This window comes from Salvelinus sp. IW2-2015, linkage group LG6.1 (genome assembly GCF_002910315.2).
Source record: "Salvelinus sp. IW2-2015 linkage group LG6.1, ASM291031v2, whole genome shotgun sequence".
NCBI lineage: Eukaryota > Metazoa > Chordata > Actinopteri > Salmoniformes > Salmonidae > Salvelinus > Salvelinus sp. IW2-2015.
In genome coordinates, this window is record NC_036845.1 from 18,990,221 (window position 1) to 19,014,971 (window position 24,751).

A 24,751-nucleotide genomic window follows, 5' to 3' on the forward strand; every position below is an offset into this window, starting at 1 on the left:
TGTGCCATTAGGCCTGGCTCGCAGTATGTGTTCCAATTCATCCCAGAGGTGTTCGATGGGGTTGAGGTCAGGGCCCTGTGCAGGCCAGTCAAGTTCTTCCACACCGATCTCGACAAACCATTTCTGTATGGACCTCGCTTTGTGCACGGGGGTATTGTCATGCTGAAACAGGAAAGGGACTTCCCCAAAATGTTGCCACAAATATGGAAGCACAAAATCGTCTAGAATGTCATTGTATGCTGTAGCGTTAACATTTAACCTTCACTGGAACTAAAGGGCCTAGCCCGAACCATGAAAAACAGCCCCAGACCATTATGCCTCCTCCACCAAACTTTACAGTTGGYACTATGCATYGGGGCAGGTAGCTTTCTCCTGGCATCCGACAAACCCACATTCATCCGTCGGACTGCCAGATGGTGAAGCATGATTCATCACTCCAAAGAACGCGTTTCCACTACTCCAGAGTCTAATGGCGTCGAGCTTTACACCACTCCAGCGGTGTAAAGCTTTACACCTCTCTAGTCAATGCTTGGCATTGTGCATGGTGATCTTAGGCTTGTGTGCGGCTGCTCGGCCATGGAAACCCATTTTATGAAGGTCCCGACGAACAGTTCTTGGGCATATGTTGCTTCCAGAGGCAGTTTGGAACTTGGTAGTAAGTGTTGAAACAGAAGACAGGCGATTTTTACATGCTACACGCTTTAGCACCCCGYGATCCCGTKCTGTGAGCTTGTGTGGCCTACCACTTCACAGCTGAGCCRTTGTTGCTCCTAGACGTTTCCATTTCACAATAAAAACACTTACAATTGACCGGGGCAGCTCTAGCAGGGCAGAAATTKGACAAACTGACTTGTTGGAAAGGTGGCATCCTGTGACAGTACCAGGTTGAAMGTCACTGAGMTCTTCAGTAAGGCATTTCTACTGCAAATGTTTGTCTATGGAGATTGCATGGCGGTGTGCTCKATTTTATACACCTATCAGCAACGGGTGTGGCTGAAAWATCCGAATCCACTAATTTGACGRGGTGTCCACATACTTTTGTAGATGTACAGTTGAAGTCGGAAGGTTACATACACCTTAGTCAAATACATTTAAACTTAGTTTTTCACAATTCCTGACATTTAATCCTAGTAAAAATGCCCTGTCTTAGGTCAGTTAGGATAACCACTTTATTTTAAGAATTTGAAATGTCAGAATAATAGCAGAGAGAATTATTTATTTCATTTAGTTTTTTTCATCACATTCCCWGTGGGTCAGAAGTTTACATACACTCAATTAGTATTTGGTAGCATTGCCATTAAATTATTTAAATTGGGTCAAACGTTTCRGGTAGCCTTCCACAAGCTTCCCACAATAAGTTGGATGAATTTTGGCCCATTCCTCCTGACAGAGCTGGTGTACCTGAGTCAGGTTTGTAGGCCTCCTTGCTCGCACAYGCTTTTTCAGTTCTGCCCACAAATTTTCTATGGGATTGAGGTCAGGGCTTTAAGCCATTTTGCCACAACTTCGGAAGTATGCTTGTGGTCATTGTCCATTTGGAAGACCCATTTGCAACCAAGCATTAACTTTCTGACCGATGTCTTGAGATGTTGCTTCAATATATCCACATAATTTTCCATCCTCATGATGCCATCTATTTTGTGAAGTGCACCAGTCCCTCCTGCAGCAAAGCACCCCCACAACATGATGCTGCCACCCCCGTGCTTCACGGTTGGGATGGTGTTCTTCGGCTTGCAAGCCTCCCTCTTTTTCCTCCACACATAACGATGGTCATTATGGCCAAACAGTTMTATTTTTAATTYCATCAGACATTACGATTTTTGTCCCCATGTGCAGTTGCAAACCGTAATCTGGCTTTTTTATGCCGGTTTTGGAGMAGTGGCTTCTTCCTTGCTGAGTGGCCTTTCAGGTTATGTCGATATTGGACTTGTTTTACTGTGGATATAGATACTTTTGTACCTGTTTCCTCCAGCATCTTCACAAGGTCCTTTGCTGTTGTTCTGGGATTGATTTGCACTTTTCGCACCAAAGTAGTTCACTCTAGGAGACAGAACGCGTCTCCTTCCTGAGCGGTATGACGGCTGCGTGATCCCATGGTGTTAATACTTGCGTACTATTGTTTGTACATATGAACGTGGTACCTTCAGGTGTTTGGAAATTGCTCCCAAGGTTGAACCAGACTTGTGGAGGTCCACAATTTTTTTCTGAGGTCTTGGTTGATTTCTTTTGATTTTCCCATGATGTCAAGGAAAGAGGCACAGAGTTTGAAGGTAGGCCTTGAAATACATCCACAGGTACACCTCTAATTGACTCAAATGATGTCAATTAGCCTGTCAAAAGCTTCTAAAGCCAAGACATAATTTTCTGGAATTTTCCAAGCTGTTTAAAGGCACAGTCAACTTATGTATGTAAACTTCTGACCCACTGGAATTGTGATACAGTGAATTATAAGTTAAATAATCAGTCTGTAAACAATTGTTGTAACAATTACTTGTGTCATGCACAAGTAGATGTCCTAACCGACTTGCCAAAACTATAGTTTGTTAACACAAAATGTGTGGAGTGGTTGAAAAACAATATTAATGACTCCAACCTAAGTGTATGTAAACTTCCAATTTCAACTGTAGTGTATATATAAATATGATGTGAACATCAATACGAGGATACAAATACATAAAAAAATAAATTTAAAAAAATATTGCCCAGGGTGGATGGGGAGGGATTTGGACACATGTAAAAGAGAAAAATACCACTATGAATTACTGGTCATTTAGATACTAATGGTCAAGMAGCTAGCTATTTATATTGTACATTTGAAGCAGCTCTTCTACCAAGCATACCTACCAATGATTGTACCTATATATTACCTTATGTATGACCTTGTGATAAAATAATAATCATTTGAAGGACTAGTCAGAACTAGCATGGCACACACTACAATTTGACATTTGACAATATGTCCCATTCCTGCCCTATCTGCTTCACATCAAATAAAACGTAAGTGCGATGTGTCATGACAACCCCGTTGCATATAGCTTAGCACTACCGGAGACGCTAGGACAAGACATATTAACACCTAATAGTGCCACTTACTGTGGGTAATAACATGAGTGGGTACAGTCTACTGAGGGGTACATTTGGGGTACTATTTTTGGGGTTAATCTCACCTTYAAGAATAAACCTGAAATGGCTACATTTGGGGCGACAGCGGGGCYTACGTGTAACATTCTGATGTTCCAATCCAAAGATGTTCGCCAGTATCTGAACATCAGGTGCAGTATAGTCTCTTTTGACATACTTTAYCCAAGATTTGGTTCTGGGTACAGCGATTAAATACTGTCAATTTTACACTACGTATTGTGGCTTGAGGTGTCGACCGCCAAATAATAACAATATATGCCATTTAGCAGACCCTTTCGCCAATCAYGCGTGCATACATTTTACGTACAGGTGGTCCCGGGAATCGAACCCAGTAYCCTGGCATTACAAGCAGCATATTCTACCAACTGACCTACAGAGGACCACTTACTGGTGTTTGTGGATGACGGCGCTGAAGAGCTTGCCGTCCCTCCAGCTGGTGGTGAAGTTGTCACAACGGATGCCCTGGTAGCCCTCCACCATGCGCTGGGACCACATCAGCAGCTTCTCCTTGGCCGTCATGTTGTCTGACTGGCCATTCACCTGGATGTCCGAGATCTAACAGGGGAGGATAGATACCGGGGTTAGACAGGGGAGGAGGCCACACGCTACCAGGGTTGGGGTCAATWCCATTTAAATTGGGTCAATACAWGAAGTTAACTAAAATTGGATGAAAACGCCTCCTCAATGACGAGATTTGGAATAGAAAATGGAATTTCAGTTTACTTCCTGGATTAAATTAATTGATATGGAATTGACCCCAACCCTGCTTGTCATGGTGGCAGAGGGCGATAGTTTGAAACAATAAAGATAGCATCTATTTTTTATTATTAAAAAAATTAAATAAAAAAAACCTTTCTCCCCAATTTTCGCGGTATCCAATTGTTAGTAATTACTATCTTGTCTCATCGCTACAACTCCCGTATGGGCTCGGGAGAGACGAAGGTCGAAAGCCATGCGTCCTCCGAAACACAACCCAACCAAGCCGCACTGCTTCTTAACACAGCGCGCATCCAACCCGGAAGCCAGCCGCACCAATGTGTGGGAGGAAACACCGTGCACCTGGCGACCTTGGTTAGCGCGCACTGCGCCCGRCCCGCCACAGGAGTCGCTGGTGCGCGATGGGACAAGGATATCCCTACTGGCCAAACCCTCCCTAACCCGGACGACGCTAGGCCAATTGTGCGTCGCCCCACGGACCTCCCGGTTGTGGCCGGCTGCGACAGAAGATAGCATCTATTTGAGAAAATTGATTACGCATTGTAATGGATGGGGTTTGATTCAATCATATGATATTCTGGTTCAATATGAATCAGGTTTGTCTACCTGGTGGAAAATAAAATAAAACATTGTTTTTCAGCCAGGGGAGGCAACTCTGTCATCAATAGTACATATGTGACATCAAAGGGAACAGCCAACTAGATCTCAATTCYTAGGTCATTGGGTAGGTGGGAGGGATGGCTGGCGGAGACTGCTCCTGCTTTGCGTCTCAAGACACAACTTAAGCACTATCTGGTCCAGTGCGGGAACACACACTATTGGCTAATGTGGCAGGACTTTATTTGGGCTGGAATGGAAATTAAATGAGTCACAGTCACCAGAGGCTCAGAGGTTACTCTCTGTTCTTGCCAAAAACCGCTCATTTACCAAATTCTCTGCCTACTGGTCTCTTTCTGTAGTCGGTGTGTGTGTGTATACTGTGTGTGTGTGTGTGTGTGTGTGTGTGTGTGTGTGTGTGTGTGTCTGTGTCTGTGTCTGTGTGTGTGTGTTCTCCTCGGGATCCAATCCACCATCGATGGCCCCACCCTAAACCTCACCGCTCTGAAGAAGAGGAGAATGCCTATGATGACTCACCAGGCTCCGGCCCTGCTGTTTTTTTCTCCTTCTGAGAAATGGGAGATACCCTGCTCTATCCAACGCAGTACATGGAATGGAGTACAGTAAACCAATGTAAATGTAAAACAAAACTAGAAGTTGAACTGATGTCTGTGCCCAGTGGGTATACCCTACACCAGTCTTACTTCACAACCAACATCTCTTCTTGTGCCCTGCTCAACCACGGCTGCCACGTGAGGGTATAGCTCCATTTTAACTGGCAGTGCCAGCCATTCTTTAATCAAATAATGTAGTGTTATAGAAAGTCCATGTGTTATTTCACAAAGGTTTTACAGCACAACAATAGCAAGTAAGGGAGGTATCAGACCTGTTTTCAAATACTATTTGAAATCATTTATAATACTTTAGCTAGGCTTGATTGAGATTACCTGGCTTAATGGAACCAATAGTCAATGCTACCKTGGGGAATAGTTTGCAGGACACAATGTTCTTTTATTTCCTCTGCCTTCATCGGAACATGGGTCCCACACAGACCTGGGTTCAAATACTATTTGACATCTTTCAAATACTTTTCATGTTTACTTAAGCCTTCCTGGARTGCCAGTTGGGCAGGGTTTGACTATTGTATTGGTTCCATTATGCCAGGCAAACTCAATCAAGCCTAGCTAAAGTATTTGAAATTATTATTGAAATTGTGCAGTAAGACTGGTGTMGAGTATACCCACTGGGCACAGACGTCAGTTCAACTTCTAGTGTTTGATTTACAATTGTTTGAGTTGTCAACTAAGGTGAAWTCAATGTGAAATCAACARAAAAWKTCACCATGTCATTTGATTTTGGTTAAAAGTTGTGAAAAAAAGCAGTGGTGTGAAGTACATAAGAAAAAATACTTGAATGTACTACTTAAGTCGTTTTTGGGGGTATCTGTACTTTACTTTATTATTTATATTTTTGACAACTTTTACTTCACTACATTCCTAAAGAAAATAWTGTACTTTTTACTTCCTACATTTTCCCTGAMAACTAAAAGCACTAGTTACATTTTGAATGCTTAGCAGGCCAGGAAAATTGTCAAATTCAAGCACATATCAAGAGAACACGTGGTCATCCCTACTGCCTCTGGCATGGTGGACTCACTAWACACAMATGCATCTTTTGTAAATAATGTCTGAGTGYGGGAGTGTGCCCCTGGCTTTCCATACATTTTAAAAGAACRAAAATTGTGCAGTCTGCTTTGCTTAATATAAGGAATTTTAAATKACTTACTTTTACTTTTGATACTTAAGTATATTTTAGYAATTACATTTACTTTTGATACTTACATTTAAAACCAAAATACTTTTAGACTTTTAYTCAAGTAGTATTTTACCGGCYGACTTTCACTTTTACTTGAGTAACTTTCTATTAAGGTATCTATACTTTTCTTCAAGTATRACAATTGGGTACTTTTTCCACCTCTGTTAAAATAATTATAATTATTAAACTGTAATAATGCTATGATTGAAATATATTTGATAATAATTTGATAACAGATTTGACAGCAATGTRATTTTCTGAAAGCGATGTGGTAACATTTCGAGTAATTGAGATCAAATATGATTGGATTGAGTTCAATTTGTGATTGTTGCTGATTGGCTTGGATCAGAGCCAAGGGGATAGGAGGATGAGGAGCTATATGATATGGGAACACAACACTGACAGAGTAGGACACCTGGAAGTGAAGGATGATGGTCCATATCAGCCCAAGGGTCAGCTTGGGGTTGCCATCCGCAATGTCATCGTTTCTGATGTTCACCAGCTTGACCTGTGATTGGACGACAGAGAAGAGCGAGACTTAACAAGTATAGTAGTTCACATCATAGTARATACATTATTACCCTGTTCCAATGCATTTAGATATTTGTCTCAGTCATGTCACTTACAGTAAGTCATCTTAATACAGTACAAGAGAAGTAAACTCAGAGGGTRAYTMATTTGTTACATTATCTCCATTATTATATTTCAATTGTTGTTTCTCTTACCTGTCGGTGTTTGAGGAAGTCCAGTGCAATCTGTACATTCTGCAGCTTGTGGAATCTCATGCGGCCTTTCTCTCTGGGCTGGAGAGAGAGGGGGCAAGAGAGAGAACGGCAGAGAGAGAGACAAAGAAGGGGGAGACCGAGAGAGAGAGAGAGAGAGAGAGAGAGAGAGAGAGAGAGAGAGAGACCGGGTCGGGGGTTAGAAACAGACTGGACAGGAGTTCATGCTACCTTAGAAGAGGCGTGGAGAAATGCGAGTGAGACATTACGTCGGAAGAGAAAAATGTGATGCAGCTACGACAATATCCAACAAACAGGGAAAGGGAAATAAATTGTAGACTCAATGACAAGAGTACACACGATTTTCCTCCAAAGGAAAAGATGAACGACAAAGAATACGATGAATAACTGATGTGTCTCACAGATCTCCAAGTACAACTTCCCTCATTATAAAACCACATTAATGACATCATACCTGCTCTTCACCTTCGACAGACAAACACAGAGGTAAATAGGAGATATATGTGGAGTGAAGGGGGGGAGCATCAGTCATGCATTGGCTGAGCCAATAACATGATTAGTTATTAGGTACAGGAATCTTTGGTTGGTTGGTTGGTTTTAAATTGTGTCACCACTTCATACATGTGTTCCGATTGGAGAACAATGAACTGAAGACTTCCACTTCCAAAGAATACTGTATTTGTGCTATGTAATAAGCATTAGTAATTGAGCTAAACAGAAACAAAGTTATTTTCAAACTGATCATTTCCAGTGCTTCAAGTATTGTTATAGCAGCAATGACTAGTCAATGAAGTAGTTAGTCAATTATGTCCTTCCTTCATTTAGCCATGGCACCTATTAATAACAGAGGGTATTTTGTTTACAGCCAGCAGCGAAATGGTTAATGCACCTCTGAGACTTTGCAAGCTTGTCAATGATAAATAGGTGATGGCCAAAGGGAGAAAAAAAAATTGAATCATAAGCACAGCAAGTGACATCATGCACAGCCGAGCCACTGGGTAATGGATGACTCAAGCCACATGAAGTWGAAGAAGAAAATGGCGGCCGAGTTATAGAAAACCCCACTCACCAACCGCAAGTTCCTGACCACGTCTCTCTCCCTTGCCTAGCCCCAGCAAAGAGCAGTGCAAAGAGAAGAGGCATAGGCCAAAGGGCAAAGGTCAGCATACAGGAAATGGGGAGAAAGTGTAGGGGGGTAAAGAGGGGGACATGAGAGGGGAGGAGCAGAGAAGGAGAACCAGAGAACGGTCAGACAGGAGCACACAGTTCAAAAAGAGAAGCCAAAGTGGGGTTAATGTGTTAGGACCATGGAGGCGTCTGGTAGATGAGCAGAGACCAGCAGAGCCAGCGCAGCGATGAGCTACTGTAGCAGAGACAGAGTGCAAGGCATCCAGAGAGATCTGCAGTAACCKATAATGCATCATCATAATGTGCAAACATCCAGTGTTGACTTACTGACTTATTTTTTTTTAAACGAAACAACTACAAATGGTTAACATTTCCGTGGACTGGAATGAAAGGTAGGTAAGCAGAGGTTGTCTTTGACAGTTAATGGGTCTTTGTTTACTTTCCAGTTACTGTCTTGTTAGGTTGTGCTACGACTTGAAAGTCTAGCTAATGTTTTGCTTTGCTTCAGGGATGGTATGTATACCGGTTTGGATTAGGTAGGTAAAAATAAGGGTTAGACTTTTGTTTCTTAGGGTCAGGTCTTCAGAGTAAGGGGGGGGTTTGGATCGAGGTTGGTCGCAGATGGCAAGGTCAGTCCATTTGCCAATCAGAAGTCGGGATCAGTGGTCGRGGTCAGTCCATTCACCAATCAGAAGTCAGCAGTACTCACCAGCGTCTCCCCAGAGAGGACCTCCAGGAGGGAGATCAGGTTGTGTCCATCTCTCAGGTCTTCATACAGGTCTGTGACCTGACGCTGTGACTGTGGAACAGAAAGAGAAGGGAGAGATGTAAGGCAAGGGTTGTCATCACAATGCATTTTTTTGTGTGTGCGACACCTAGACACAATACCTAGAAGCCGCGCATTGTATTGATGTAATAACATTTTGATATTCTGGATCTGGTTAGGATTCTGATTTGATAGACAATGGGGATCGTCCTCTCACAGTAAACCTTGGAAAGAGCAACCAATCTTTACAGTATAAAACTAGACAAAATGTTCAAGCTCCTCTCAGGCTCCTACGCGGCTCATGCTATAAACCAGCAGCTCTCTCTCTCTCCCTCCCTCCCTCGCTCCACCAGTACATCTGTACAAAGGACAGGAACGCATGGCTGCGAGCAACCAATCAGCCTGCGTTCGACACTCAGACACCTGCTAATTGGCAGCTGCCAGATCTACTGAGAGATGATGGATGGACGGAAGACAGGGAGTCTTCATTAAAAAAACGAATCGCATTAGTCAAAAATAACTAAATATTTCGCACATACACATAAACAGTACAAACACAGGCAGATACCTGCACATGAAAACAGATACTCCAGTGAGTCTTGGGACTGCATGCATGCTATAATCAATTCCAGTCAGAAAGATAAACTGTGATCGTGAGCTGAAGAGGGTGTAAGCTTAGAAAGAGAYGTAGGGAATGACTGAAACTGAGGGATTTGTGGCCCACAATCCACAAGGCATAGTCCTATTTCTGTGTGACACCATCAGTTTAATTCCTCATACTTTCACAGCGATGGCATAGGTGTGGGGAGTGGATAGTGTTCAGGTGGAAGGGGAGAAAGTGAGCTGCATGCTCATCAGAATGTGTCCCACATACAGTGCCCTCCTGCTGAGGCTTGCRGGCAGCTGGTACCTACCTCTGCTTTCCAATGCTGGACGGAGGAGAACCGAGTGGATGAGGGATGAGACGGAGAGAACAAGGGAACAGAGAGGGAGAATGACCGAAAGAGGAAGAGAATATGAGTCTGAGATTATAATGACTCATTATTCAAACGGAGCTTTAGTGAAAGAAAATGAAAAAGGTTAGATGAATAGAATAAAAGAGAATGGTCAAAACGGTTACTAATATTAGTGCTTTATGACATGGTTGATGTTGGGAGATTGCATGTAATGCCTTGCTACTGCGTCAGTGTGTTGCTCTGTCCTCGCACAGGTATGTACAGGTATGGTATGTATGCAAGTATGTATGCAAGTCTCGCCCCTGCAAGTTTTAACACCCACTACCTTGATTTATTACTGGCATCAATGGTAAGTACTTATATAACACTGTGTGTTATAAGTAGTTATACAACCCTGTGTGTGAACAGAGTAACTCACTCCTGCCCACCTGTGGTGTTCACACTCCATCGGTGGTGGTTTGAAATGCAGCGAGGATTGATGATGGCCACTAGGGATCCCTGTTTACACATTAATCGCGGAAGATTGTCCAACTTCAACTAAGAGTCTCCAACTTCAACAATATTATACAAGTTGTATGTCTGGAACTGATGGGACAAGATCGCATAACATTCAAGTGTTTTTCGTCAGTTCAACTGCGTGGGGCTACAATACGACAATGCGGCCAAATTACCTCAAATCAGTCAATATCCAACTTAGATTTTGAAGGCATTCTACAGTATAATTGTAGTGTGAAATGCTTCTCTCTCCTTGGTTCCTCTATGGTAGCTACACCAGTCTCTCTCTGCTATCCTGTAGCATATGCTTAAACCCTGTCTGTCATCAAAACACAATAGCCCATGTTGAAGAAGCTCAGATTGAGTCAACGTGATCATGTGGTATCATGTGCACTCCAGTCAACTCGAGTCAAGTGATCCATTTGATCGGTCCTCATTGTGAGTACGWCAAGGTTAAAACCATTAGACCAGTCAACTCAGGACCTGAAAACCCCTCATCCACCACAAACCACACGCTAGACTCCACTTTCCCATTACAAAACACACTGTAGGTGATGCGTCCTTCAGTTAACCTAGGGTTACACGTATTATTATAAGGTTGAACGTCTATAAAAAACCACACACGTCATTGTATAAGGAAATAGGGATACTTTATGTCTCTCTGGTCTGTACACTTCACTAAAAGTGAACGGGGCATTAAATCTACAGAATGATGTAAACTACAGTGGATTTCCTTTTACATAACACCGTAAAATAATGGTTGAGAAACCCTCCATTCGGTCTTCCCACCCTTGTTGACACACAACAAGATTTATGCTCGAGTGAAAGTTATTCCATATCCTTTTACAACCCCTCACGGTCCACCCCGGTACGTGCCCACTGGAAACGCATTAATAACATTAGTTCAACATTAGTTCAACATCAGAAGAGCAGGCTTTCACATGGACAGAATATTAACACTTTCGTTTTACCGCAAAATGCTATATTAAAAATTCTCCTGCATGATGTTTCCATTTATGGTTTTTCAAACTTTGCTTGGGTTGYTATTTCATTTTAACGACTAGGCTAGTTCTGTAACAACGCATTGCATACCACATATTGTGTATGGTATAAAACCATTTCTAAGAAGACAGTTCTGTCTTAGAAAGCTCTTAATTAAGCACTTGTTTACTTMATGTCAATACATAGCCTACTTAATCTAAACTTTCTAACGGTAAAATGTACCGTCATCGCAGTTTGTCAAACATTAAATGAGATCCAAATCTTGTCACATAGGCCTACCATTTTGTCATAATGGTAGTGGGAAGACAAGAGACACAGATTGATTCCTCTGATAATGTCTGTAAGGAGCACTTAAGGACCTTGACTAGCAGAGSTAAGGGGGGGCAGGCAGTCAGCCACCCAGACTCAACAGTCAGTCTGTGTAGCGCATGTGCTACTGTTGGCCCAGCCAGCAGCCACCGGGCCTTGGGCCCAGAACAGAATGTGGTGCTTCAGAGGCAAAGAGCAAAACGAATCCAGATGTCTGTGACTCACATAAAACACTTAACGAAAAGACTGTGTGCTTGTGTGTTATATCAGGAACAGAGTATGTTCGCACCGCACGGCGCACATACACTGTGCATGGAAAGGAAAATAGTATTTTGTGTAGCTATTTTTGTTCCTTTTTTTTTCGAGGGGAAATTAATGGGTTTGTTTCTTTTGAGGGAGAATGGAGAATTATGACGAGTCCCTTAATGGCTTGGGCTGTAAACGTTGGGTTACCGGTGGGATYTTGTCAAATTAATTATGACACGGGGCAAGCGGGGGTATTTATACATGTACTAGTGGGAGGGGCTGTCGTGGTGGGGGTCATTTTTGATTTTTAATGAGAAATTCCAGAGTGAGTTGTTTGGTTTGTTAACCCACCCCCTCCTCGGTAGAGGACCCCTCGTGAATTGAATGGCTTTCAGCCCTAAGGGAAGGGGCAGGGGTGAGGTAGGTGAGAAGAGAAGGGTGACAACAGCACCATTTACAAACTCACTCAGTCGAAGAGAGACTGGTCTTCTGGTAAACCTTCCATCAAAACACCAAGCTAGAAACCAAACACTCATGACTTCCAGTAACCTTTCTGTTGTTTGTGTGTGGTGTGTGTGGGTGTGTGTTGTGTTGTGTGTGTGTGTGTGTGTGTGTGTGTGTGGTGTGTGTGTGTGTGTGTGTGGTGTGTGTGGTGTGTGTGTGTGTGTGTGTGTGTGTTGTGTGTGTGTGTATGTGTTGTGTTGCTGTGTGTGTAGGTGGGTTGGCATCATTCTGTTGACCAATGCATGTCACTTTCAATGAAGCCCTTCCAAAGGGGTTGGCCTGTCTGACTGTACTGATGTAGTAGGATGAGATGGTATAAAAAAAAAAAAACACTTGATGGTTTGATATCTGTGGATATCTGTCTGATGGGGGATCAAAACTCGCTGTCATAATAGTGTGTTGTCATGGATACATGGGATCATGACTTCAATGGCACCTGCATGTTCAGCATGGCTAGACCAAAATGGACCCCAGCTCCACTCATAGTAATGTAAACATAAAAAGGTGAGAACATAGTCTTCCTCTGATACAGAAACTATCTGGGCCTTTGTTCATAAAGTGTCCCAGAGTAGAAGTACTGATCTGGGATCAGGTCACCCCATGTCCATTCATTATAATGTAAAATAAAAACTGATCCTAGACCAGCGCTCCTACTCTGAGATGCTTTATGAATACAAGCCCTGGTGTTTGTTAAGCTTCGTCCCCATTTTAAATTTGAGAAACAGAACTACACATCCAAAACACATCAATAAAGTATCTGGCCGGTGTCGTTACGATTCCCGCCAAAGATTCTAGCCTACTCCTGTCATTAGTGGCAAAATGACTTCTGAAGCTAAAAATTCATTTTTGCCGAGAGACTAAATTGCAACCRTCAGAAAACACACAGCTCAGCCCCCATGTGGTTGGTTGGCCAATTATGAGGTATGATTCACGAAGGAAATATCTGCCATTTGCCATTTGTACACATCACTTCTGGACCAGTAGTGATCCAACTCAACATAAATCCTACTTTGACAACCTCTGCGGTTGTTCTGCAACTTCAGTAACCACTTCAGCAATTTTCATTTGTTTTATGGTATTCGACCGATATTTACAGATAATAACACAGGAATACCGATTTTGAAAACACTGTATGAGTCATTGTGAGAAGTCCAGTAAAGCGCAGAAACAAAATTGACACAGATCTATTGAAATCAAACTGATGTTGGTTAAAAATGAGTCGGTGTGTGTGTGTGTGTGCGTGTGATTGTCTTTGTGTCTAAACTATTGATACCAGTAATCAGTGCATTAAAGTAAGCAAGACAGGGAGAGTAAGTTAGGTATTGAGTTATTGAGCATATACATGTACTCTGGTAGTGTGTGACCATACCTTTATCAAGTGTTTGTTCACCCATTTTGTGAAGGTCTTTTTCTGTACTCGATCCCGTTCATCTGCAAGACACAAAGAGCAAACGTCAGACATGATTAAAAAAAAAAAACGTAAAAAATTAAAAGATTTGATAAACCCTCTGAGTACATTAATAAGTAATATTGAGGTATTCTTTACGGGGGTTGAGAAAACTCAGTCTAAATTAAAACAGATTGCAGGGTATTAGGGATAAGGAAAAAATCAAAGGATTTAAAATACATTTAACATGAACAACAAGAGCTGAAATCTAACAAATATTCCAGATGCCGCCATCGTTTTGTACTTCCCTGAGACAAAGAGAAGTCATTGGATGGGATTTGTCTAGCCTAGTGAGACATGATACCAGAGCGTCTGGACTAAACATGTCTGACTCACGAGAAATCATCACAGCAGTCAGCATYTAGATATACACCCTCATTGTCGAGTTGTGTCTGCAAATGCTATTCACTAAGATATGACTACAGGCAGGGCCTGAGGCTTAGTGGAAGCATTACACTGTACAGGTGTTCAGTATCTCTATAGGCCATGGTACTGTATGTACACATATGTTGCTAGGTACTGTAACGGACACTGCTGCGCTTGTGGAACATGACAAGATAGGGTAGCTCTCAGAGAGTAAGACAACGGTGACTTAACGGGCAGATACTCACATCTAGCAGATAGATACGGTTTCAGCCTCACCATACTGAGTGGAATTGACAGACCCTCAGTCAAATACCTGGACACACCCCACTACCCTGGGGTACTGGAAAACATACTGCAGAGCGCAGACACGGACGTACCAACTGTAGACACTGACCCTCCCCAACCAAGAGGCACATCACCAACAGTTAGTCATCATGCCACACCACTTCACTGGAAGATTGTTGATTTTTTTGTATCCGTTATTTAACCAAAGTCGTCACATTGAGATATACATCTCTTCCTCWAGTGAGCCCATCTGTTATATCAAGTGAGATAGTACTGATGGCCAATCCAATAGCAATTCCAATAGGGTTTGTTTTGAAAGTCATACGTCGCATTGAAGAAAATACTGATATCTGATACACTGATACACTGATATCTCGTTATCCAGATAAAAGACGTGGGTGTCCATATTAATAATATTTCATTAACAAACTGCAYTTARGGTTCTTCATCAAAGCCTACCATACCACTAAAGGGAAAATACCACCCCAAAATCAACATTATGTGAAAATGGCGCGTTTCTATGTTTTGTAGTAAARAAAGATAGAGGAAGATAAAATGTTTCCAATGACATCATCAACCAATTAGTAGACAATGCCTAATAATAATTGGTTAAAATCACACGATGCACACCAATGATGTCATTGGAAACACTTATCTTCCTCTATTTTTTCTACAAAAACATAAATAAAAATGCGCCATTTTCACATATGTTGAGGTGGTGCTGGAGATGMTGAATACGAAGTTGCATTTCTTTTTTGAATTTTCCCTTAAGGTGGCAATATGTTACTTTTGGCCGACCCGACCAAAGTCACATAGAATTGTGAGTTATAGATCTATCATTCTACTTGAAAGCAAGTCTAAGAARYGGTATTTCTATGCTTCCCATTCTTAAGTTTTGCTTTTGCATCTTTTTACTTTCGGTTTTGTACACCASCTTCAGACAGCTGAAACAACAATATTCATGGATATGGAAAATATATTTCACAGCRGGTTAGATGTTAAAATGATTCTCTACACTAAACTAGCTCATTTTGTGACATAAAGTGACATTTGRCGAACTATTCGAGTTTTAACAACCAGGAAATGGCAGAGCGATTTCTGCATAGTGCGACTAAGGAAGCCTCGGGCCTTCAGCTACTCCTATGGCAGCTCAGGTCATGTTACTGGATGAACTGTTAAACGTGCTATATAAGTTAAACGTTATCAGTCTTACGAGGTAGTGAAAAGCATATTAAGTACCACTCACAGGCTAGGCACTGCAGAACCAGAGTACAACGGTGTGTGCTGATTCACTGTGTCTGCAAACTGAACCCGCAGGCTACACTTTCGTATTCTCAGGTGGGCGCGTCCTCCATGTTGCTATTGTGTTATGGAAACGCGTTGCCGTGGCAACCATAAGGGGGTTTGTGTGTGTGCGCGCCTGGAGACTAGTGGAACGTTGACCTCTGTCATTCTCTGTCTGTTCATCAATAAAGCTACAATACGAGGGCAAACCTGATTTATACGGGACACTCCTGTTCACAGTTTATGTGAGGTGAATGCTCAAGTATCACRGTCAGGGGGACTAACACAAATACTTGTGCTAGTCCAGCAGCAGTGTCCAGCTTGCAATCAGCATACACAGTGCACCAGTCATGACTCCGGCTAAGACAAACTATTTAAACGGCATTGTGTGATGCCAAAGATAAACACAGTGATCACAAATTCACAATGGGTAAAAGGGGCGAAAGTCCTACCTCCTTTACCCAAAGCCACCTCCTTGATTCACTGCAGGACAAAGGAGTGTTTCAACCCATCTTAAAAGTGGTAATCTAATAGGTCCTCCTCCTGAGTGAGTCACTCTCAGCACCTGATTTATAATTGATCATTAACCAATAGACACATGACTATTACTCCACTGTACTATAAAATAACCAGAAGTGAATGAGCAAGTAAGAAAATATCTATAAATGTCATTCAATAAGAAAAAAGGTATASCCAAACGCACTTCAGCCCAGCTTAAATGRAAAAGGGAGTCAGGTGCTCGACTGAGGGACTTGAAATTACAAAAAACAATCCTTACCCCAGGACATTTTAATGGGTGACTATGCAGGAAGAGAAAGAATACAACAGCAAAAAATTGAAATTTAAAGGACACAAACAGCCTCCCGTTTCGGCGTGAAACACCTTCAAACACCTTCTTGAAGGCGTTTTACGCTGAAACGGGAGCCTGTTTGTGTACCGTATATAAATATTTCAGATCTATGCGGAAACCTAGTGGTCCTTTTTCTTTGTTCTCCTGGATAGTCAACCGTTGAAGTGTCCTGGGGTAARGAATGTTTTTGGGTCATTCTATAGGAGTTTTATCAACAAGGTATAGGCCTACTGAGATTTCATACCCACATTTTGTGAATGGGTTCGCTGACCACTAGRGTGGGAGGGAACGGCTGATGTGTTAGATTAGTGGGCGTGTCCACTCTTGGTCACAAATGTGGACCACTGGAGAGACACAGAAAACATTACAGCAAAAAAAACAACAACATAATTTAAAATCTAAATGTATTCCCATAGATGATGATTAGAGAAAGCTCAAACTGTAATTGAGAGTGCAGTAAAGGCTCACAGTGGAAGCCACAAGCCCCCTTTCAATTTAAATTGACACTGACAGTTGGYATGCATCTCAGCATCATGAAGGGGCTCATTATTTCACAGACTAGCCAATCGGGCCTTGACTTGAACCTCTGAAGAGACTTGTCTGTGCAGGGATATGAAAATGGTCCAAACCTGTAACTACAGCAGTAAAACTTTTCCTTTCACAGGAAAAAGAAAAAACACACAGAATTGTAACTCTCTCCCTTATGCAATCACGGACCATAGTATCAGGGGCAAACTTTCCATATGAACCTTTTTGACACACTGTCTAGGTGAACACTGTCATACATAGAACCAAACTCATCAAAGTCAAACTTTTCATGTACCGTAAACACATAGCTTCCGAGTTAATGCTGTCATACTGGTACCTTTCCTGCCGTCCATAGACTTGAGCATCCCCTGGTAGTAGCCTTCGTCTGAGGGCACCCTGTCCCTTCCATCCCTGCCACCACTGCTATCTGTCGAGAAGTTCCTGTATCTCGGTTGCTGACCGCTCATGGTGCCACTCAACTCCGAATGAATGAATCAAAAGTCCCCTCTAGCGCRCTCTATGTGACCGCTTTGTCACCASAAGRTTTCTGTCGGGGGCTATAACGTTTCTCTCTTTCCTGCTCTTTTTCCGCTGACAAATTCCTCAGTGCTCCTTTCGCTCAGACGGAGCATGCAGTCGTGTGGCTAAGTTCCAGTCGGCACTTTCGATCTAGCCTATGATGTATTCCTCTCTCGCTCTACCTCCGTATGAGCTCTTCTCTTCTTTTCTTCCCGTWGATTTTTTTCTCTCCCTCTCCTCCTTTAGCAATAGGTTATGCCTGTGGGRTACAGTGCCTGGGCCTGTCCTTGTGCTGATCTGTACAGTAGGATAACTGCCTGTGTGTTTGGAGGACATTGTGGTGGGTAAGGCTCGACCACACCCCTTCCTCTGCCCTGTCATATTGGTGTGGCTGGTGAGAGCAGGAAGAGGGCGGGGACTGAGGAGAGTGAGTGATCAGACAAGGTGTGGTGGCCAGCAGGCCGTTGTGCCATAAAAGATACCATCTGCATACACTTTTCTATTGTCATCTTACCTTCGTTTACAGAAGAGTACACAGTACACACCCTGAATCCTTATACTTCGTTACGATGGCTGTATAAGCAATAACGAAGAATGGCACCGGAATAAATAACGCAATATTGTTTTACGTTTTGATATAGTTTCATATTGTTTTAGAACACAGTTCAATGTCTAATGACTTTTTATCACACACACACACACACGCACGCACCAGTGTGATTAATCATTGCCTACTCACGGCATTCCTGAGAGAGCTGTGGGTGTTACTCAGTGTGATGAGGAAAAGGGGGAGGCTGAGGGAAGGGCTACTTTGGCATCCACACTAAACCCGCATCTAACGACATGTAGATTCTCAAACTAGACAATTAGTGAAGGAGTACATACTCCTTCTGCTCTGCTGAAGGCCTGACAGTGTGTGTGTTTTTTGTTTTTCCTTTAACTACACCAGCATGAACTAAAGTACACTCATGCACGCTCACAGACCTGATTTCCTCAAACTCAACACTCACATGTAAAGACATTACAGAGACATTCTAGCACACCTCCACTACAACCAGCTAGTATTGTTGAACCAGTGATTATGATTATCAGTCCTTGATCAGCCTCTCACCCAGAGATGACCATTCAGATAACTGATAAGACACTATATCAGTGAGGGGTCATCAGTGAGGACTTATTATGAGGGAATGAGACACCAAAACAACACGGGAAGACCCAAAATACACTTAAGACAGACCCAGGTAAGAACAGGCGGATATAGGATATAGGATCAAGGAGCTAGCCAGCTGACTTTGGTAAACACCAAAGTAAACAAAAGTAAACACACTAAAATACTTGATTTTCTAGTTCATTAAAAAAAGTTTAACTTAAATGTGTTTTTGATTATTGAATCAATTAGACCATACCCATTTCAAGATCTTTCAAAAACATGCATTTTACTTCAAGTCAATATTTAGGCTAGTTAGTTGGCTAACTCCTTKAATCTGCTTTGTAGTATACCCCTCCRGGTTCCWAGGCCTGTGTATTTTCGGGCTTCACTAAGGTCCCTTCACTGTGGTCTGACCCCCTATAAGAACYGTAGGGTGCTGACACCSAAACCAATGCCACAGGGTGYGACCAACAGGCCCGCTAAACATTAAGAAGGAACGCGTCTCATTTCCACACCCTGTCTGACATGACATTAGAAATAATGTAAAAAAAAACACTTTTCTTTCCAATGTGAGGTGATTAGTTGCATCTTGTTTGAACATGAAGCAGTTGATGTGTCAAGATGTGTGTGTGTTTGTTTGTTTTATTTGACACTAAGTTCACAACATTTGAAAATTGTGGAGAGGCACACCTTAAATAATAGCTTTGTGTACTTCCACACGTCTAGGCAAGAACAGGAATTACGGAGGGCAAGCAAATACCATAATACTGTACAGTCCAAGACATACAAGGGAAGAGAACAGTAATAGCAACACACACATAATCCCACCTCGACAGTGCTGGAGGCTAAACATAAAAACATTGAGGATTCATATGGTCACCTCTCGCAGGAGAGTTTGGATAGTGTAGCCTGGGAAAGAAAGGATTAACATATGATGTCATTGATTTCTATGTGCTTAGCAGACCACAACACGTTAACTGCTACTGGTACCKTAAAACAGGTTGGGAGTTTTATGAAACAGAGGGAGTTTATGGAATCAAATGTCAAGGTGCATGGGGTTGAAAGAAAGCTAGAAAAAAGGTGAAAGGAAAGGGCTTTGATCATATGGACTACTGCTTATACAGCTAGGAGGATGCTGACAGAGCACGGCGATGTGATGAGCTGTTGGAATGTGTCTGCGATCTCCTCTCGGCTGGCCGGTGCACTGGGCCAAAGTCCCAACCTAAATATCCTAACCCACCGCCCCAAACAAACACACACCCTTACCCCCCCACACAGCGAGGATTGGTAGGCCTGCAAGAGGCTGATACAGTRTGTGATAAATCTGGCCATACAGATCACAATCACGTCATCTGCCGTATCACATTAAAAAAAGTGTTGTAATAAGCATGAAATATAAAGGTACATCTTGGGTGTMGCTAATTGTATAGAACTTGATAGCTTGTCACTGGATCGTTAATAGCTTGACATACTGGACCGTACAGTATTGTAGGTCAACACTGCTATGCAGTGGCAAAGGGCTTTCCCCTCACAGGTGTGAACACCAATGTTAGGCACTTCTCTTCAGCAGTGTGACATAATGATACGAACAGCTCCGGTGTGATGTTTACCCTAGGTACAGATCTAGGATCAGCTTCCCCTGCCCCATTCTGAACCCTAACCATTCATGGGGGAAATGCAAAACTGACCCAAGACCACCCTTTTTCCCACATTTTGTAACGTTACAGCCTTATTCTAAAATGTATTAAACCGTTTTTCCCACCTCATCGATCTACACACAATACCCCATATTGACAAAGAATAACTGTTTTATATAAATGTTTGCCAATGCATAAAAAATAAAAATAAAAAAGATCACATTTACAAAAGTATTCAGACCCTTTACTCAGTACTTTGTTGACGCACCTTTGGCAGTGATTACAGCCTCAAGTCTTCATGGGTTCAAGTTTGGCATACCTGTATTTGGGGAGTTTCTCCAATTAATCTCTGCAGATCCTATCAAGTTCTGTCAGGTTGGATTGGGAGTGTTGCTGCACAGCTATTTTMAGGTCTTTCCAGAGATGTTAGATTGGGATCAAATCCGGTTTCTGGCTGGGCCACTCAAGGACTTCAGACACTTGTCCTGAAGCCACTCCTGCGTTGTCTTGGCTGTATGGTTAGGGTCGTTCTCCTGTTTTAAGGTGAACCTTCGTCCCCAGTCTGAGGTCCTGAGCGCTCTGGAGCAGGTTTTCATCAAGGATCTCTCTATACTTTGCTCCGTTCATCTTTGCCYCCGGCCTGACTAGTCTCCCAGCTGAAAAACATCCCCACAGCATGATGCTGYYACCACCATGCTTSACCGTAGGGATGGTGCCAGTTTACCTCCAGACATGACGCTTGGCATTCAGGCCAAAGAGTTCAATCTTGGTTTCATCAGACCAGAGAATCTTGTTTCTCATGGTCTGAGAGTATTTAGGTGCCTTTTGGCAAACTCGAAGCAGGCTGTCATGTGCCTTTTACAGAGGAGTGGCTTTCATCTGGCCACTCTACCATAAATACCTGATTGGTGGAGTGCTGCAGAGATTGTTGTCCTTCTGGAAAGTTCTCCCATCTCCACAGAGGTACTCTAGAGCTCTATCAGAGTGACCATTGGGTTCATGGTCACCTCCCTGACCAAGGCCCTTCTCCCCCGACAGCCAAGACAGCTCTAGGAAGAGTCTTGGTGGTTCCAAACTGAAGAAATGTTTTGGTACCCTTCCGCAGATCTGTGCCCCGACACAATCCTATCTTGGAGCTCTATGGACAATTCCTTCGACCTCACAGCTTGGTTTTTCCTCTGACATGCACTGTCAACTGTGGGACCTTATATAGACAGGTGTTTGCCTTTCCAAATCATGTCCAATCAATTGAATTTACCACAGGTGGACTCCAATCAAGTTGTAGAAACATCTCAAGGATGATCAATGGAAACAGGATGCATCTAAGCTCAATTTTGAGTCTCATATCAAAGGGTCTGTATATAAGGTATTTCTGTTTTTTATCTTTAATAAATTGCAAAGATTTCTAAAAACCTGTTTTCKCTTTATCATTATGGGTTACTGTGTGTAGATTGCTGACACATTTTTTATTTAATCMATTTTAGAATAAGGCTAACGTAGCAAAAAGTGGAAAAGGTCAAGGGGTCTGAATATTTTCCCAAGGCACTGTACCAACACCAGGGTGTTAGGTACTTCACACATAACAATACCAAGCCCAGKGGGGCATAACAATGGGAAATGTGGAATGTCACAGGAAGGCCCAAACWCAAAAGAGCAGCCAACGTCAGAGATACCGTGGAAAATCTTACCCATGAAACTGTTTTCGCCAAAAAGACGCTGCAAAGAAAGGATGTATCATTAAGGTCTACACATGCTTATAACATTTGCCCTCATCTAAACCAGATGCAACGTTTGGCCTTTTAAAAASAGAAAGACTGTGGAAAACATGAAGAGATTTTTTTCTCKCTCTCTAAATGGCATGCTTGARGTTCTCTCATTGCTACATAGAACGGGACAGATTAAAGTATGAGAGTGTCTTGGGGTTCTACTCGTGTGTTCCCACACTGACTGTGCGTCATATGTGGACACCCTTAKCGGATTTGCCAACAACCAGATGCATCCGGTTTTCAGGGATACAGCTATTCAACCAAGCCAGAAGTGGGAACTCAGCTCACGCGTTTCTTTGTGGATGATGTGAATGGATCATTCTGGTGGAGGGAAAAGGGGGAAAACCCCTGGATCCACCCCTCTAATTTGTATGCCCAATGTTTAATTTCAAGGCTCATGCATATTCAAAGAACTTAGAGACTCTACAAAGCCGAACTTTGTCAGATGTTTGTCAGATGTCAGAATGAGTCAGCATCYTAAATAGAAAATAATATGCCGCAAWCCTATATATCTGTAGAAAGTCCCAGATGAAAACACCAAACACGTATATATATCACTGCGAATCCCCTGAACAGTTCCCAAAATACTACGTCCTTGTTTCTGAAAGATCTGTCAAATTGGGTTGACGGAAATTGTGATTTTTCTCCAAAATCAACAGTGGTAGTTGTTTTCCATTTCAAATAGAAAACAACTAGGTTCCATTTCAAATTGCTTCTCATTGTACTCAAYCCTACTCACTCAACTCACTCCACTATCTCAAATCAGCAGAGATTAGCATCACAGCCATAATAAACCAAGGTTGTGTTCATGAGCCACACAACGGACTGAAACATGGAGTGACCTCCTAAACTTGTCCAATAAGAAAGGTTTGTTCCCGTTTTCCATTGCAAAACCTCCGGAGAGGTAGGCCTACTCCTGCAGAGATAGAAAAGTGTCCCCCGCAGACATTCTAACCCAGAGTTCAAGSGGAGAGGAATGGAGAACCATCCGAAGTAAACAGAAGATAACATAAGATAATCACAACACTATTCACGCCCTTTCTGTTTAAACTCTTTCGCAACTGTAAACGGTCACATAAATGCAATGCTATTGCCTGACCCTTCAAAGTTGAAATGTCAAAACCAAAAATCATCCGGTCAAGCATCTTTGACTCAGACAATCGGTCTTGTAGTCACAGGGAACATGATTCCTTTCGGAAAACAGAGRTTAAAGCAGAACAGAAATCCGCCATCATGGTTTAGAGAGTCTTGAGATCATGGAGAGAGAAAAGGTGAGAAGAGGGGAGGAGAGGAGAGGAGGGTAGGGTTAATGCCATTCATTCCAGAGAAGGGAGCAGCCTCATTCCTCCCTTAGAGGGACATCCACCTCACTGACTCTCTCCCTCCCATTCTCCTGTCACTCCAGCCCAATGCAAGTGGGAGCGTGGTGCTCAGAATGTTAATAAAATAAACCAAGAGGAATAACCGGGATACACCTTGACTGTGTGTGTGTGTGGTGTGTGTGGTTGTGTGTGTGTGTGTGTGTGTGTGTGTGTGTTGTGTGTGTGTGTGTGTGTGTGTGTGTGTGTGTGTGGTGTGTGTGTGTGTGTGTGTGTGTGTGTGTTGTGTTGTGTGTGTGCGCGCACCCAGTTTGGGTCAGCTGTGGTCATCAGCACAGTGTACCTTTGAGATATTTACAAAGTTCAAGAGCCATATTGTCCAGTCTTCAATTCACTTTTTCTGTCTGTATAACAGGACATGAGGGGGTTTCTGCCATAGCTATGGAATGACTCACTCACTGTCCGACTTTATCTTCCCAGATCTAAATCCCTGTAGCAGGATGAAACGTCACAGTCAGAATTAGATCAAAAGATGAAGCTGTAAGGTAAGCCCAATTTAACTCCGACTCAACAAGGAAAGGATTACCCCTGACAGCTGAGGTTGAAAATGGCTAATTRGTCTACCGCTCCTGGAGCCATGGTGGAAAGCCCCACATCTGTAAATTAACGCCCACTCTCGTGGACTTTCCTTCAGGAAACTTACACAGAGRTTATAGTGTGTCTGTTTAACCAAGGTGTAGGTACAGTACCTTTGCAATACAACACCCAGTCKCCCTCTTTTGGAGATGGTATCATACTACACCRGCCTATGTACTCATTACGTACAATAGTTTTCGACTGAGGGCAACAGACGCTTTATTTAAAGTATGAAAAAATGGAAATGACATATTGCTATYGAGAATAACTGTCAAAACGTCACTCTCACTTCATTCGATATCCCTTCAAAAATCCTTATTACTGGTTTCCATATTTGATAAACATTAGCGGAGGGCTGAATTGAGAATTATCTGACCGACAGTACATTTGAATGTGGAAAAAGAGGAMCMTGAGAGGGGTTGCTGTGGCAACATSTCCAAACACACGGTAGCKTTTTGCGCCTGTGGCKGGGTTATTTKAGTTATATTACTCATGGCTGTATTTTTAGACTGGGGGCTGTGTCTTCCATGATTGACTAACWTCAT

The 24,751-nt window shown here is 42.6% G+C and overlaps 1 pseudogene; it reads right to left on the reverse strand.

The window, feature by feature from the left end:
* LOC111964694 (plectin-like) overlaps positions 1-24,751 on the reverse strand; it is a 137,366-nt pseudogene that overhangs the window by 85,617 nt on the left and 26,998 nt on the right.